Genomic DNA, 17,225 nt, shown 5'->3' with positions numbered 1-17,225 from the left:
TAGTGCCACTCGCCCTGTAACCATGAAGACAGCCCCCAGCACCTCCCCCCAAATCTCAAGGGGGTTCAGGTGTTTGAGAATTGTCATTTTTCAATTAAGTACAGTACATAGCAGAGGTTCAGATGTTTCAGTTTGAATGTTTGAAGTACTATACAAGTCTTGATTTGAAGCTTTCCTGACTGCAGGAATCCATACTCTTTGGTTCTTTCGGTAAAGTCACGTAGGTAGAAACTAAGTAGTTAGAAACTAACTACGTGATTTTACTGAAAGAAGCAAAGAGTACAGTACAAGTGTTGTGTTGTAACGTTATATCTGTCAACCACTTATCAGTGGCTACTTTATTACAGACCAATTCAGACCTTATTGGCAACCCTGTGCCCCTTATAAATCTCAACGTTCATCCTACAAAGTCCCATCCCAAGGGACAAAACACAAACAAATAGGCACAAAAAATGTTGCCCATATTGAAACGGCTGTACACCGTATGGACCTGAAAAACTAAATTTCCCTGTGCAAGAATCCGGGTAAGCAGTATGGGTTTACAGGTATGTTACGCGTGTAGACAAACTTACCTTTGATGTCATGGTAAACAAGGGGGGCGCTCCAGAGCTACGGTTCGAGTTGAAGTGAGCCGCGCTTTGTGGTTGTTCCCCCGTTTTGTGATTATTATTATTAAATAGTTTTTATGACTGGACCATTTTTAAGTGTGATAATCTTACACAACACAAATTGATAAGGGGCCGAATTTAGGAAATAGACCACACGGTTTAAACAGCGAAGTACTATACAGGAGTACAGTATGTTTCTTGCACAGAAAATCACATCGCAAGAGCACTGCCCTATCCGAATTCACAGCAACAGGACCCCCACTTCTGAGCAGGAGGCTCAAAGAACTTATCCCGTGTTAATTTACTTGTTTATTTTTCGTGCGGTTCTTGTGCTCTAACTGTATGACAGTCCCGTATACTGTAGAATCATTAACTAAATAAATACACCCCTTTTGACACAGTTCCCCTCGGCCATTTACCCTCAGGAGATATCCTTCCTCTCCACCTCAGCCAATCTTACAGTCGTTCACGAACAGCATTTGCCCCAACATTCTGTTGGAACATATATGGGGGGTAGTTGTATTGTGTGTATGTTTGTGTGCACGAATATGTAAATTGTCTGTTCTCTGAGTTGGTCACACTCGGTGCTCTTAGGACGCACGACTCAGATCCAGAATCCTCACTGAGTCACCATTACCTCCCACAGTGCGGGGTAGAGAGGCTGACTAAACGAGTGGTGAATCACGTGCAGCAGCACAATAGATTCTGCGTGATAAAGCGACAGCAAGCCCCGCCTTCCAGTGCAGGTGACACCCGACTCCCCGGCGAGGATCCTTCACCGAGACTGAGGTCGCTACATCACCATGAATCACTGATCAGCTGTTGCCACTTTTCCTAAAATCCCAGGATGAGTCGTTCTCTCGCAGTCTGCACTCTTTACCACTCCCTTTCCGAACGATGGTCCCGTACGCGACTCCAACCTCGCTGAACCTCGCGTCGAGGTATTGCAGTAGTGTATATGGGCAGTGGTAATTTACTGTTGTGCATATATAGTCAAACATAGCTATACCTTAGTCTGGTTCTGTGAGTTTAAGGTATTAAAACTGAACCCTACTAATTATAAAATATGCCTGAGTCTGGATCTAACTGCCTCAAGTATGATTACTAAATTCTAAGAATGCTAAGAAAGTCTGGATATGAGCCACAGCCAATAACACTGTACATTATGCATCCTAATTGTGCCTCAGAGAAGCACTGTTTGTGTAAATTAACACTTCTGGAATCATGCACTTCCAGGTACAGTAAAACCTTGGATTGCGAGTAACTTGGTCTGCGAGTGTTTCGCAAGAAGAGCAAAATTTTTAAATAAATATTAATTTGATAAACGAGCGAGGTCTTGCAATACGAGTAGTACGTATACGCTTTGTCTGCCGAGCATCACGTGCTTTGATATACGAGTGCTTTGGATTACAAACACGTTTTTGGAACGAATTATGCTCGCAATCCAAGGTTTTACTGTATTAGGGCTGATGGATTTGGACATTTAAAAGATTTTAAAAAATAATATATATAGACAGCTATAGGAAGGATGCTGATCTATTATTGTTATTAATATCACCAGGAGACTTTATGTCCTCTTTTACAGCAGGATTTGCAGTGAAATGGATATTTATGCATGCGACAACACTAACAGGCTCATAGCAATATCGTTGAAGGCATATCAAATTCTTTGGCACTTGTCGTAACGGGTACCCCAACATCTCACCATGTCCGTCTGGTGCTCATTGAGCTGCATTGGATTCCAGTTCCTCAACGAAGACAATAAAAGTGCTTGCCACAAATGAACCACAATGCCTTCCTGCTCTCATCAAGGAGCATGAACCATCGCGCAAACTCAGATCACCCTCGCGGCGGATTTTGGCTAACCATCAAACAAAGACGGTCAACGCATCGTGTGCTTTCAGATGCGCTTCTGCAGCCATCTGGAGAGATCTTCCTTCTGATATTAGGAAGCCACTGGAGCTATGCACTTTTAAATCATCCAGATTGAAAAGACATTTCTTTAAAACTGCATGATGCTGCGTTTGGTTATCTGTCCTTCCCCCGCACCTCCGATTAGACGCCGGTTGACTTACGTACGGCGCGAAAGCAGTTCAACATTCGTACCCAAAAGGCTGAGAGCGATGGAGGCACAGCGTCCCCTACTGGGGCGACCTGTGTGAAGTGCAACAAATGCGCGGACTGCCGCCCCCTGCTGGCCTGCTGGGGAGTGGCATCCAGGAGGCATCGTGGAATTTCCTCCTCTCACCTCTCTCTCGAAAGAGACGCGGAGCTCCGAGTGAAAGTGAATTCAGGCGAACTCGCGTGAAAGAAAGAAATAAACACCGCCGAGAGGGACTTTCCGAGCCACGTCCACCGTGACCCTGACCCCCTGCAGGCGTCTCTCCCCCCCTACAGGCGATCTCTCTCCCCTCCACCCCGCTACAGCGCGCTCCTTGAGGCCGCGTAGACGAGGATCCTCACCCCGTGTGTCCCATCCTCCCAGCGATGTTCATGCGCGAGCCCTCACCCCACGGCACGTGCAGGTGTTGTGCACGTTCCCCTCGATCGATGCGGGGTTTGGTTTGTGCGATTTAGCGTGCAGTAATACCACCGTGGCAAAGATGTTAACTGCCTCGCCTGGTATGCCTGCTGCTGTATATTTAGAGTCTGCGTGTCTCTCTCATCATCATCACGGTGGCAAGGAGATGTTAACTACCTGGCCTGGTATGCAGGAGCTCGTGGGTTCGATCCCGACCCTGACTGACGCCTGCTGCTGTATATTTGAAGTCTGTGTGTCTCTCTCTCATCATCATCATCACGGTGGCTATGAGATGTTAACAATCTCGCCCGGTGTACAGGAGGTCGTGGGTTCGATCCAGACCCTGACGCCTGCTGCTGCTGTATATTTGGAGTTTGCAGTGTCTCTCTCCATCATCACGTTGGCTATGAGATGTTAACTATCTCGCCTGGTATACAGGAGGTCGTGGGTTCGATCCAGACCCTGGCGCCTGCTGCTGTATATTTGAAGTGTGCGTGTCTCTGTCATCATCACGGTGGCTAGGATATGTTAACTACCTCGCCTGGTATACAGGAACTCATGGGTTCGACCCTGATGCCTGCTGCTACTGTATATTTGGAGTTTGCGTGTCTCTTTCGCCGTGATCATGTGACAATGCAGCCTTCAGAGCGGTGCTCCGGAACGCGAAATTAGACAATGAAACTTTTTGCCAGGATGGCGCTGTGCATATTTATGTTTTTTCTATTGCTGTCGTTATACAGTCACGAAAAATACCATGCAGCATTTTCATTAAGTAGTTGTATATAGCAAAACGTCGCACTCAAATGGTAAATGTTGTGGATTTACTCTCCAACACACCGGTCGGCTGAGGTAGTAACTAATTAGCGTTTTGCTTACGTAACAAATCCCTTACTAATTGGCTGTGTCCGGTGGTGGAGGGTTACGACACAACATTTATACGTGATCTAACTAAAAAACCTTTGTTATGAATATTGGTCGCGAAAGCCTACGTGTTAAACTGTATGTAGTGTATAATGTACTGCATATATTTGACACTTAATTCAAGCATAGTGTTGTCATGCACACGATGCCGACCGCCCGACTGGGTTACAGTCATTTGGAGCAGTTTTTTACCGATTAGCCTTGGACTGCCGGATAAATGTTGGAAGCCGGATAATCGATGATAAACTGTACAGCTCAGTTTCATTTACATGGGGACGCTGGTGCTGAGACCCGCAGCATCCCTTCAGCCTGTTCCAAAGCCATTGATCGCTTTCAGAGCTGATATGAAAGAGAACAACCATAAAGCAGTTAAGGTTTTACCTGCTTAATAACATCCTTCCAATGATTACTCAATTTGTATCCATCTTTTCGATTGAAGTTATGTCTATGTTTATATATCTGGATGTCTTCATGAACAAACCTTTGATAGTAGCGCAAAGGTTTGCAGAGCACCTTGGTCTCGGAAAAAAAACAATATCACACAAGCCCACAGCGATATAACAATGGTCATCTACGGCAGAGGTATTGCTTCTGCCGTTTGTCAGATCTGCCTTGTGTTCGTGGACACGGTCCGAGACATGTCGTTTCGTTTCCCCTATGTAACTGCTGCCGCAGGTACAACTCAGTTTGTAAACTCCAGGATATTGCATGTCAGGAATGACATCCTTAACAGATGGGATTAGATCACGGATTTTGTGTACTGTATTGAATCGGACCTGAATCTTGTGTTTGTTTAAGATTTTGGGAATATTTTTGGTAACACCTGCTATTTATGCTAACATGATGGTTTTGATTGGCTTCTAAGGGGGTTATTTCTCCATGGTTGGAGAAACAGCTTTGCGAATAATGCGGTCCGAGTACCCATTCATCTTTAGGGCCTGGTGTACGTATTCCAGTTCACTGGCTAGGTGGTGTTGGTCGGAAATGCAGTGGGCCCTGTGGTGTAGTGTTTTGATGAGGGAATTCTTCTGTGCCGGATGGTGGTGGGAATCAGGTTTCAGATAGGAATCTGTGTGAGTGGATTTCCTGTAGACAGTGTCCCAACGAGCCGTCAGGTCTCTTCTCAAACAAAACATCCAGGAATGGTAGCTTACCATCCTTCTCCACTTCTATGGTGAATTTGATGGATGGGTGTATGGAATTTATGTGGTTGAGAAATTGGTTCAAAGCTGGCAGGCCATGTGGCCAAATGACAAAGTCTCATTTACATATCTCTTCCACAAGGAAGGACATAGGGTGGATGTCTAGATGGCATCTGTTTCAAATTTCTCTATTAAAACATTCGCTATCACAGGTGATAAGGGGGAACCCATGGGGGTACCTTCATTTTGTTTGTAGAAAGTACCATTCCAGGTGAAGTAAGTGTTGGTAAGGCAGTGCCTAACCAGAGTAGGTACATCAGGATTCAGTCCATGTTGGACTAAGTCTTCAATTATTGCTAAGGTGTCAGGTACAGGAACCTTGGTGAACAGAGAAACTACATCAAAGCTGACGATACGGTACACACTGCGTATCCAATAAATAACACATAACTGGTAGATAAGTAAGTAAGCGTACTGTTAGGCTTACCAGCATTCGACCTCATCATATTACAGCTACTGGACCGGTAGTTACCCCTGTACAGTTTTAGCACTGGTAGATTGCGCACTGCGCAGACAATAGCGACACTAACGCAATTGCCTCCTGGCAACAAAGCCATTGGAAGTTTGAAACAAAGCTCATGGTCGCGACTGTATAGTGCTCAGCCAATGGCAGCGGCCCAAGGAACTCAGCAATTATGATTCCGCGTCTGGTAGATGCGATCTGAGCGTGGCTTTTTCACTCCAGTGCTGTCCTCCAGACAGTCTCGTCCCTTCACCTGATGAAGGCCGCTTGTGTTGTGGCCGAAACGTCGTGAGAATATTATTGTGTTATTTTATTTTATCAATTTATTATTTTATTCTCATTCTACGTGACTTTACCGAAAGAACCAAAGAAGATGGTAGATGCTTGTTAAGGCCCTTCCCATTGTGCAATCCATAGCCTCAGCTGAAACTTTCGCATCGCCCTACAGCCACTGAAAGTATTAAAACAAAGCGCGCCCACTTCAAACATTGTCGTTTCAGAGTGTTCTTGAGTCTGATTTTTGCAGTATACATTCTGTTGTTTCATGCGTGTTTCAAGTAACTATAAGTCGCTATACCGTAGTTTATTATAATCACTTAAGTGTTGCATAGTGGATAGTCCTACCATGAAGAAATTAAACGAGTTATGACATGTCACACGTGTAAAATATATTTGGGATAGCCCGCACCTCCATATACCCGCAGGGTTTTGTTTTGTTTGTAAAAAGTGGTATACCCCGCGGGATATACGCGGGAAAATATGGTAGTCATGGAAGTTGGAAGGTGCTCTTCTCTGTCGTCCGGTTGACAGCACAGTTTAGATTGCATTCAATTATTTTAATATTGCTGTCCCAATCACAATCATCTTCCCTTGACGTGAAGCAGGAACCTCGGTCACTGATGATGCGAGCAGATAGTCCGTCTTCGTTGATTAATGATTTCAATGCTGTGAGTACATTTTGTGGTGAGGTGTCGTTGATACGGTATAGCTGAAACTGCTTCTTGGATAAGCACGGCTCGGAGGTCATCGAAGACTGCCTGTTGCTCATCCGTTCCATTGAAGTCGGCATTTTTCTGCGTGGGCCTGCTCAGGAGTTATATGAAGTGATGAGAGGTAAATTGATGGGAGATGAAGCGATGAGAGATAAAGTGACGAGAGATAAAGTGACGAGAGATAAAGTGACTAGAGATAAAGCGATGGGAGATAGTTACGAGAGATAAAGTGACGAGAGATAAAGTGAATCGAGATAAAGTGACTAGAGATAAAGTGATGAGAGATATAATGATGAGATAAAGTGATGAGAGATAAAGCGATGAGAGATAAAGTGACGAGAGATAAAGCAGTGAAAGAGAACGTGACTAGAGATAAAGTAATGAGAGATAAAATGATGAGAGATAAAGTGATGAGAGATAAAGTGATGAGAGGTAAAGCGACGAGAGATAAAGTGAATAGAGATAAAGCAGTGAGAGATAATCAATGCATCCAGGTATACACTCTACGCCTGTCCTTGTGGAAGAGATACATGGATGACACGTTTGTCATCTGGCCACATGGCTGACCGGCTCTGAAACAATTCCTCAAACACATCAATTACATACACCCACCAATCAAATTCTCGATGGAGGTAGAAAAAGGCATGCTACCTTTCTTGGATGTCATAATCAAAAAGAGACCAGATGGCTCATTGAGCCAATCTGTCTACAGGAAAGTAACTCATACCGACGCCTACCTAAAACCTGATTCCTACCACCATCCATCCCACCAGAATTTCCTCATCAAAACGCTACACCATAGAGCTCAATGTATCTCCGACCATGAACACTTGACGAGTGAACTCAAACACGTACACAAAACTCCCAAGGCGAATGGATATTCTGACTACACAATCTGCAAAGCCATCACCCCAACCGTGAGGAAGGAGCCATTTAAAGATCAAATCAAGTGGTGGTGAGAGATAAAGCGATGAGAGATAAAATGATGAGAGATAAAGCGACGAGAGATAAAGTGAATCGAGTTAAATTGAATCGAGATAAAGTTATGAGAGTTAAAGTGAAGATCCAATCAAAACCATCACCAAAAAGATTTCCAAAATGTTGAACAAACACAAGATCCAGGTCCAATTTAACACAGTGCGTAAAATTCGTGATCTGATCCCATCTGTGAAGGACAAGATTCCTGATATGCAATATCCCGGCCTCGACAAACTAAGCTGTATCTGCGGAAGCAGTTACCTTTGGGAAACTAAACTTCATGCCTCGGACCGTGTTCATGAACATAAGGGAGATCTGAAACACGGCAGGACCAATACTTCTGCCATGGCTGATCATTACTTTAATGCGGCTGGCTCACGTTAAGTTGATTTCCCTAAGACGATGGTACTTGCAAGCCCACTGGCTATCAACAAAAATTCGTTCAGGAAGCCATCCATATATACCGACACAGACACAATTTCAAATCAGAAATCATTGGAAAGATGTCATCAACCACTTTGGGCCATGACTTGTTTTGTGTTTTCGTGTCAACCTCTACCGTCAGCAGTGTGGATGTTTGTAGCGAGGTGCAATGCCCCCCCCCCCCGCCACCATCGCTACCCACCTCTTTCTCCCCCTATCTCTACTCCCTTCCTACCCCCATTGTCTACTCCTACATTGCCACTGGCTGACTTACACCGCTCAGCTCTCCTACTCCCAGCTACCGCATTGTCGACTCTTACATTGCTACTGGCTCAGTGGCTGCCCCGTCCATGCTGTGTGCGCCGCGAAGCCCTCCTCCTCCCAGCTCTCGTCCCCCGTCCACTAACTTTGGAAGCCCTTAGCATAAGCAGTTGCATTTGGAGGCTTGCCCCCTCTTTTCTCTCTGCCTGATGAAGACCACTAGGTGTTGCGATTGAAACGTCGTGGGTTTTTTGCTTTTATTATTTTCAATTTTTTTTATTTTACATTTTTAATTTTATTTTATTGTATTTTTTTTCACATCTATGTTGCGTCCTATAACTAACCACACGGAGACGTCTGCTGGAGGCAACAAGTTTATTGAATAACTCTGAACACTCTGTTAAAGCTACTCTGTTAACCACTACTCTGTTAACACGGAGAGGTGCAACCCCTTCCACTCTATTCTAAGGAAGAGACAGCCTCCCTTCTAGCGTACTCTACCCACTCTGGGCTACGCACACGCCGGTCCGTTGCGACGGTGGCTAGGAGAAGGCTGGACCGACCGACCCACCCAGAAGTACAGGACTCACCCTGGACCGCTTCAAACCCGGCTTAGCAAGAGCCTCGGGGAGGGTCCCAGGGGGTCCGAGCTACCTCGGCTCCGCTTCAACCGGCTTACGAGAGCCACGGTTGAGGGTCCCCGGGTCGCTGGTCCAGTCTTCAGATCTTCAAATGTCTTCGAGCTTGAGTTGGTGAGTACTGCAACGACCGTCCCGAGGGCCGGCCTTTTATCTCCAGGTCGGCGTCACCCCTCCCCTCATGACCCCCCTCCAGAACCTTCTGGAAGATCTTAGAGGGTCTTAATTCTTAAGAGGTCTTAGGAAGTGGAGGGGGGCCATCATCTCCCTCAGCCCCCAGCCCCTGGGGGGTCTGGGGTGTCAACCTCCGGTCACGGAGGGTCGGGGGTTTGATCTTCGATCAATCCCTACCCAACTCGCTCTCTCTCTCGGCTGCCCCCTGTCGGCCCGTGAGCGTGGCGGCAGGTCAGCTGCCTACAGCGCCTTGTTATGGCACAACATCTACGTGACTTTATCGAAAGAAACAAGAATATAGAGAAAATGTATGCGAGATAAAGTAACGAGGGATAAAGCATGATGCCGGCGGCGGCGTGTGTAGCAGCGTGTGAGTTGTTTTTGTGAGTTGTTTTGCGTGAGTGTAAACTGTGCGTGAGTGTGTGAAAATGTGAGTGAGAATGAGCTGTGTGTGAGCTGCGTGTGAGGGTGTGTGAGTGAGCCGTGCGTGTGAGTGAGCCGTGTGAGGGTGAGCCGTGTGAGAGTGGCTGTGACGAGAGGGACTTCTGCGTTTGTGTGTGTGTGATGGAGTGGTGATGTGCACTCTGTGTGTGTGTGATAGTGTGGTGGTGTGCACTGTGTGTGTGTGATGGTGTGGTGATGTGCACTCGTGTGTGTGTGTGATGGTGTGATGGTGTACACTCGTGTGTGTGTGATGGTGTGATGTGCGCTTGTGTGATGGTGTGATGGTGTACACTCGTGTGTGTGTGATGGTGTGGTGATGTGCGCTCGTGGGTGTACCTGGCGCAGCCTGAGTGAGGCCTGGTTGGTCCCGCACGTGGCGCAGCCTGAGTGAGACCTGGTTGATTGTGCACCTGGTGCGGCCTGGGTGGGGCCTGGTTGGTCGTGCACATGACACAGCCTGAGTGAGGCCTAGCTAATCATGCACGTGGCGCAGCCTGAGAGAGGCCTAGCTAGATCGTGCGCCTGGTGCAGCCTGAGTGAGGCCTAGTTAATAGTGCACCTGGAGCAGCGTGAGTGAGGCCTAGTTAATCATGCACTTTGCGCAGCCTGAGTGAGGCCTAGGTAATACTGCACATGACACAGCCTGAGTGAGGCCGAGTAAATCGTGCACCTGGCGCAGCCTGAGTGAGGCCTGGCTGATTGTGCACCTGGCGCAGCCTGAGTGAGGCCTAGTTAATCGTGCACCTGGCGCAGCCTGAGTGAGGCCTAGTTAATCGTACACTTGGCGCAGCCTGAGTGAGGTCTATTTACTAGTGCACGTGGCACAGCCTGAGTGAGGCCTAGCTGATCGTGCACATGACACAGCCTGAGTGAGGCCGAGTAAATCGTGCACGTGGCGCAGCCTGAGTGAGGCCTAGTTAATCGTGCACATCGCACGGCCTGAGTGAGGCCTGGTTGTACACATGACACTGCCTGGGTGAGGCCTGGCGGATCATGCACCTGGCGCAGCCTGAGAGAGGCCTGGTTAATGCACAAGGCACAGGCTGAGTGAGGCCTGGTTGACAGTGCACCTGGCGCAGCCTGAGTGAGGACTAGTAAATCGTGCACCTGGCGCAGCCTGAGTGAGGCCTGGTTGATTGCGCCCATGGCGCAGCCTGAGTGAGGCTTAGTTAATAGTGCGACAGACCACAAGCTGTGTTCCTGCCAAGGCAACATGGCCACGGACCCCAAGCTGTATTCCTGCCAAGGCAACATTGCCACGGACCCCAAGCTGTGTTCTTGCCAAGGCAATATTGCAACGGACCACAAGCTGTATTCCTGCCAAGGCAGCATTGCCACGGACCCCAAGCTGTGTTCCTGCCAAGGCAACATTGCCACGGACCCCAAGCTATGTTCCTGCCAAGGCAACATGGCCACGGACCCCAAGCTGTGTTCTTGCCAAGGCAACATTGCCACGGACCACAAGCTGTATTCCTGCCAAGGCGGCATTGCCACGGACCCCAAGCTGTGTTCCTGCCAAGGCAACATTGCCACGGACCCCAAGCTATGTTCCTGCCAAGGCAACATTGCCACGGACCCCCAGCTATGTTCCTGCCAAGGCAACATTGCCACAGACCCCAAGCTGTGATCCTGCTAAGGCAACATTGCCACGGACCCCAGGCTGTGTTCCTGCCAAGGCAACATTGCCACGGACCCCAAGCTATGTTCCTGCCAAGGCAACATGGCCACGGACCCCAAGCTGTGTTCTTGCCAAGGCAATATTGCCACGGACCACAAGCTGTGTTCCTGCCAAGGCAACATGGCCACGGACCCCAAGCTGTGTTCTTGCCAAGGCAACATTGCAACGGACCACAAGCTGTATTCCTGCCAAGGCAGCATTGCCACGGACCCCAAGCTGTGTTCCTGCCAAGGCAACATTGCCACGGACCCCAAGCTATGTTCCTGCCAAGGCAACATGGCCACGGACCCCAAGCTGTGTTCTTGCCAAGGCAACATTGCCACGGACCCCAAGCTGTGATCCTGCTAAGGCAACATTGCCACGGACCCCAGGCTGTGTTCCTGCCAAGGCAACATTGCCACGGACCCCAAGCTATGTTCCTGCCAAGGCAACATGGCCACGGACCCCAAGCTGTGTTCTTGCCAAGGCAACATTGCCACGGACCCCAAGCTATGTTCCTGCCAAGGCAACATTGCCACGGACCCCAAGCTATGTTCCTGCCAAGGCAACATTGCCACGGACCCCAAGCTGTGTTCCTGCTAAGGCAACATTGCACGGACCCCAGGCTGTGTTCCTGCCAAGGCAACATTGCCACGGACCCCAGGCTGTGTTCCTGCCAAGGCAACATTGCCACGGACCCCAAGCTGTGTTCTTGCCAAGGCAACATGGCCACGGACTGCAAGCTGTGTTCCTGCCAAGGCAACATTGCCACAGACCCCAAGCTGTGTTCTTGCCAAGGGAACATTGCCACGGACCCCAGGCTGTGTTCCTGCCAAGGCAACATTGCCACGGACCCCAAGCTGTGTTCTTGCCAAGGCAACATGGCCACGGACTCCAAGCTGTGTTCCTGCCAAGGCAACATTGCCACAGACCCCAAGCTGTGTTCTTGCCAAGGGAACACTGCCACGGACCCCAGGCTGTGTTCCTGCCAGGGCAGCATTGCCAACACAAGCAATCATCATCAGGTGTTTCCCTTCTACGTGACTTTACCGAAAGAACCAAGAATACAATTTGAAGCATATTCTTGGTTCTTTCGGTAAAGTCACGCAGAAGGGAAACAATAAAATAATAAAAAATATTAAACAATAATATGTTTTATAATAAAAATATAAAACCATGTTTATATTTGTATTATTTTATTCTTTCCCTTCTACGTGACTTTACCGAAAGAACCAAGAATATGAATCCCTGCAGTCACGAAAGCTTTAAATCAAGATTTGAAGCATGTTTAATTTTTTTTTTGGGGGGGCAGAGCTTTGTGACGTCATATTTGATGGGGGGGGGGAGGGGGTCTGACTTTTTGTGACGCCGTGTGACTAGGTGGGGGGGGGGGGTCAAAAATCGTCCAAAATCGCGTGACGTCATTTATAGACGGCCCCTAAAATGCTGAGAGATGAGACTTCCCTACCCCGTGTTGTAATTTCCCACGAGGGAGGAGGATCCAACCCCAACGCCTCCCCTCCCGCACCGCACGGATTGAGTCCGCAGCTGGGGCCAACGTTGGGGTGGGAACGGATCGCGTTCGTAAGTCGAGGAGTTGCGCCTCCACCATCAACCCCCCCCCCCCCCCCCATCGCTTAGCCCCGCCCCCCCCGGCGTTGATTTCCCGGAATCGATTTTTGTTGCCGTCGCGGATTCGACAGTTTGCTCGGAATCTATCTGAAGAATCGATTCCCCCCCCCCCTCCCCACAACTTCCACCATTGCTCAGTCGCTTCAGGTCACGCAGCAGGCAGCAAGAAGCAAGCAGCACGCAGCAAGAAGCAAGAAGCAAGCAGAAAGAAGCAAGCAGCAAGCAGCAAGAAGCAAGCAGCAAGAAGCAAGCAGCAAGAAGCAGGCAGCAAGCAGCAAGAAGCAGGCAACAGTCATCAAGAAGCAAGCAGCAAGAAGCAGGCAGCAAGAAGCCAGCAAAGCAGCAGTCATCAAGAAGCAAGCAGGCAGCAAGAAGCAGGCAGCAGCAGGCAGCAAGATGCAAGCAGCAAGCAGTCATCAAGAAGCAAGCAGCAGGCAGCAGCAGCAGGCAGCAAGAAGCAGGCAGCAGCAGCAGCAAGAAGCAAGCAGCAGCAGGCAGCAGGCAGCAGCAGCAGGCAGCAGCAGCCAGCAGCAGGCAGCAGCAGCAGGCAGCAGGCATCAAGAAGCAGGCAGCAGCAGGCAGCAGCAGCAGGCAGCAGGCGTTGGTTCCGTGTGAACGCTTCCAAAGACGGCGCAGGCGATCGGGACATCAATTCGGTAAACTTTGAACGTTGCAGCAAAAATCGTTGAAATAATTTAAGTTAATAAAAAAAAGTTTCGTTGGCGGCGGCGTTGTTCCGCCGGTGCCCGGGGTGCCCGGGGTGCCCGGGGCCTGCCGCCCTGGTCGGTAGGGGATTCTAGGTGAGCGCGGAGGGCTCGAGAGCCCGTCAGGGGCCTACAGGGGGCGGGGTGAAAAAAAGTTTGAAAAGTTACATTAATCACACACACACATAGTCACATATAATAATCACAGACACACATTATCACGTACATAGTAATCACACACTCACATAATCACTGCCATAATCACTCACATAATCACATACACTTAATTAACTCAATCACAAAGACGTAACTCACACATAATCACGCACAATCACATACACAATCACATACACGTCCAATAATAATTTTCAACACACACATGAATTACACTTAACACACATTTCCAGTTCAGAACACTTAATTACACATGTTAACATATTTTACGTTATTATTATTTTTACAATTCATATTTTCATTTTCACATTTCATTCATCATTTCATCACAATATATACAACAGACGGGTGATCTCATATGAGGAGCGTGAGTAGCAGCATGGAGAGTTCGACTCCTGCCACCTCGACAACCGCGAAGGCGACGTCTGGGGCCATTTGACCGGGGGAGTACCGAGACTTTCGACGTTTACAGAGGACTATGGAGTGAAGATCTTTCGCTGAAGCAGTGGGGCGGAGGGCTAAGCAGCTGCATGTGTGGTGCTACCGCAGCAGAGGAACTCGGCCAGTGGTACCCTCTCCTCGCTCCCCCCCCCCGCCCCCCCACGAACGCACGCATGCCCCACTAAACACTCGCATGCACCCCCGTAGGGTCTCGAGGAGGGATCACCTGGTACGATGGGTTTTCACCCGAGGACCCCACTAGCAGGGACGTTCCACGGTTTCCCCGGACCAGGAAATTGGCTGATCCCCCCAGACCGGATTACATGGCGGCTCCCCCAAAAATGGGGGCATAGAGCTTTACAGGCCGGCCGCGATGAAGCACACACAACACGGGGGGATGGGACCTTCAGCCAGCACCCAGCAGCAGGGTAAACAGTGGGGTGGGAGGGAAAAGCCCCTAGGCAGATAAGAGTTGATTTAAGTTGGAGGGAGCGAGGGGATTATCGGTGAATCAACGGCGAGGAACGCAGGTACAGAGACAATGGGAAGGGGGGGGGGGTGACGCGACCCCCCCCCCCCCAACGGCCAGAGCGCTCAAAACGGCCTCAAAGAGGATTTGATTGGATGCGCAGGATGGCGTCATATGACCCAGGGGTTAAGGGGCTTTGGGGACATTAGAGGGCCGGAGGGGCAGATTGGATCAGAGTTCTTCTGGAGTGGCGGAGAATACCAGCCGCCCTCAGCGTCCGTGAGACGCCTGTAGGGTGCAGCTGAAAACGATTGCCCAGGCAAAGTCTCCGAGGTGAGCATCTTCCCCAACCCCCATCGTGCAGCTGGAAAGGTGGGTCAGTACGGGGGGAGGGGGCCAATTCAGCCCAGCTCGTAGTCAGCTCGAGCTTGGAGGATAGTCGCACTCTGCGACGGCCAGGTGATAGGAGGTTAGGCGCTCTCCGAAGGGTGCTGGCTCGAGGGGGAATAAACCCTTAGCACAGACTGATGTTTGACGCGTGGTGCATGTGTGTGTGTGAAGAGCGGTGGGACTGTGATCGGCGCACGACGGTGTGTGGGTGACTTTAATCAGTACATGCACGACGCGCACGCACATACAAATAAATAATTAAATTGAGGGATGCCTGACCCGCCGCGAACGTAGCGCGCAGAGATTAATTAATTGATTCAAAGCGCCGCCGTTGGCTTGTCGACACAACGGCTTAGTGGAAATAATGAATTAGCTCTAAACAGCCGCGAGCGGCGAGTCAAACAATATTACGTAATCCGCGTGGTTAGGACGCGCGAGTGGGGGTGGAGGGGGCAGACGTCGCACCCCACCCACTCACGGGGAGTGGGGAGGGGGAGATCAGCCCCCACCTAATGGAGAGTGGGGAGGGGGGCATTATCCCCCACACATGTGAGTAGGTAGATGGATGATGATGAAGTGGATGAAAATAATAACCATGCTGAAAAAGTTACAACCAACACCCACTCATCTGCACCCAACACCCTCCCACCCGGTAATCTGCCACTCCCTAACCCACGACCCACCCAGCCATCTACAGAGACCTCCCCCCCACCCTAACATCTCTCCACCAGCCCACACTCATCTCATGCCTGCACAGGTGACCACCCAATCACCTGCCCATCCATTCACACACCCACCCAACTGATCACTCACCCGAATGAACCAAAGAGTATGGATCACTCACCCACCAAATAACCCGGCCATCCATTCACACACCAACCCAACTGATCACTCACCCACCCAATAACCCGGCCCATCCAACTCACACACCCACCCACCTGATCACTCACCCACCAAATAACCCGGCCCACCCTCCAACCCGCCCATCTGCTCACCCGCCCACCTGTTCAACCCCACAACCAATTCAGCTGCCCACCGACTCACCCATCCAGCCGATCGCCAACCACCAGGACTAAAACCGCATCCCAAGAAAAAAATTATTTTACAAATGACCATTAGAGATCACGAGGCACAGATTGAACACATTAAGTTGATGTAGATTTGAAACAATTCCAAATTTAGAATTCTAAAACACAGATACTTAATAAATAAATTGTAATGACTGCGACGAGTATAATATTTAGGGTTAGACCACGTGAATATAAATGTGTCGTTAAAGTCGCCACCACCTGACACAGCCAATCAGTAAGGTTTGTCACTTAAATAAAAAGTGCCAATTAGTTACTACTTCAGCACACTGGTACACCGGTGGTGTATTGGAGAGTAAATCCACAATGATGACAATTCCGAGTATGACGTATTGCTGGAGATGACAACCAGCTTCATCAGGCGATAGCCAGAATTGTCAAAAGGTAAATGCCGTAGGTTTACTCTCCAACACACAACCGGTGTGCTATAGTAACTAATCGGAATGTTCTGTTTAAGTGACAAACCGTAATTCATTGGCTGTGTCAGGTAGTGGCGGGTTTAATGACACTTTTATATTTATGCGATCTAACCCAAAATAAAAAAATATATATTACGGATAATATTGCTCACAAAAGCCTGCGTATAACTTTAAAAATGTAATAAAAATTTACAACGTGCAGTTTACTCTGAAAAAACCCGGCCTCACCCTATCTGGTGTAACCAGTCTGTGGGACAAACCATCACCGTTTTCATGGTTACCATGGGGTTTTTGTATAAATATATCAATTGTGGCTCTTACACCCTGACACTGTGTGAATGTAACGTCACGTCTACACAGATGAGCAGGGCTGCCGCAGGGAACATTCCAGGACACGTCTCGTGGTGTTTATAAATTAACTACAGGTGAAGTCAGTTCGTTTCCTTGTTCGTCGTTGCTGCTCTGTGATTTTTTTTTACATCTCGCTGCGGTGGCTCTGAGATATGAACTACCTCGCCTTGTACACAGCAGGTCGCGGGTTCAATCCCGGCCCTGATGCCTGCTGTATAGTTGGAGTTTGCGTGTCTCTCTCGCCGTGGTCCTGTGGATTTTTCTCCGCCCCCTCC

Source organism: Petromyzon marinus, chromosome 68, assembly GCF_048934315.1.
Source record: "Petromyzon marinus isolate PM22_M1 ecotype Great Lakes invasive population chromosome 68, UKy_Petmar_22M1.pri1.0, whole genome shotgun sequence".
Taxonomy (NCBI): Eukaryota; Metazoa; Chordata; class Hyperoartia; order Petromyzontiformes; family Petromyzontidae; genus Petromyzon; species Petromyzon marinus.
Note: the sequence above shows the minus strand (reverse complement) of the source record.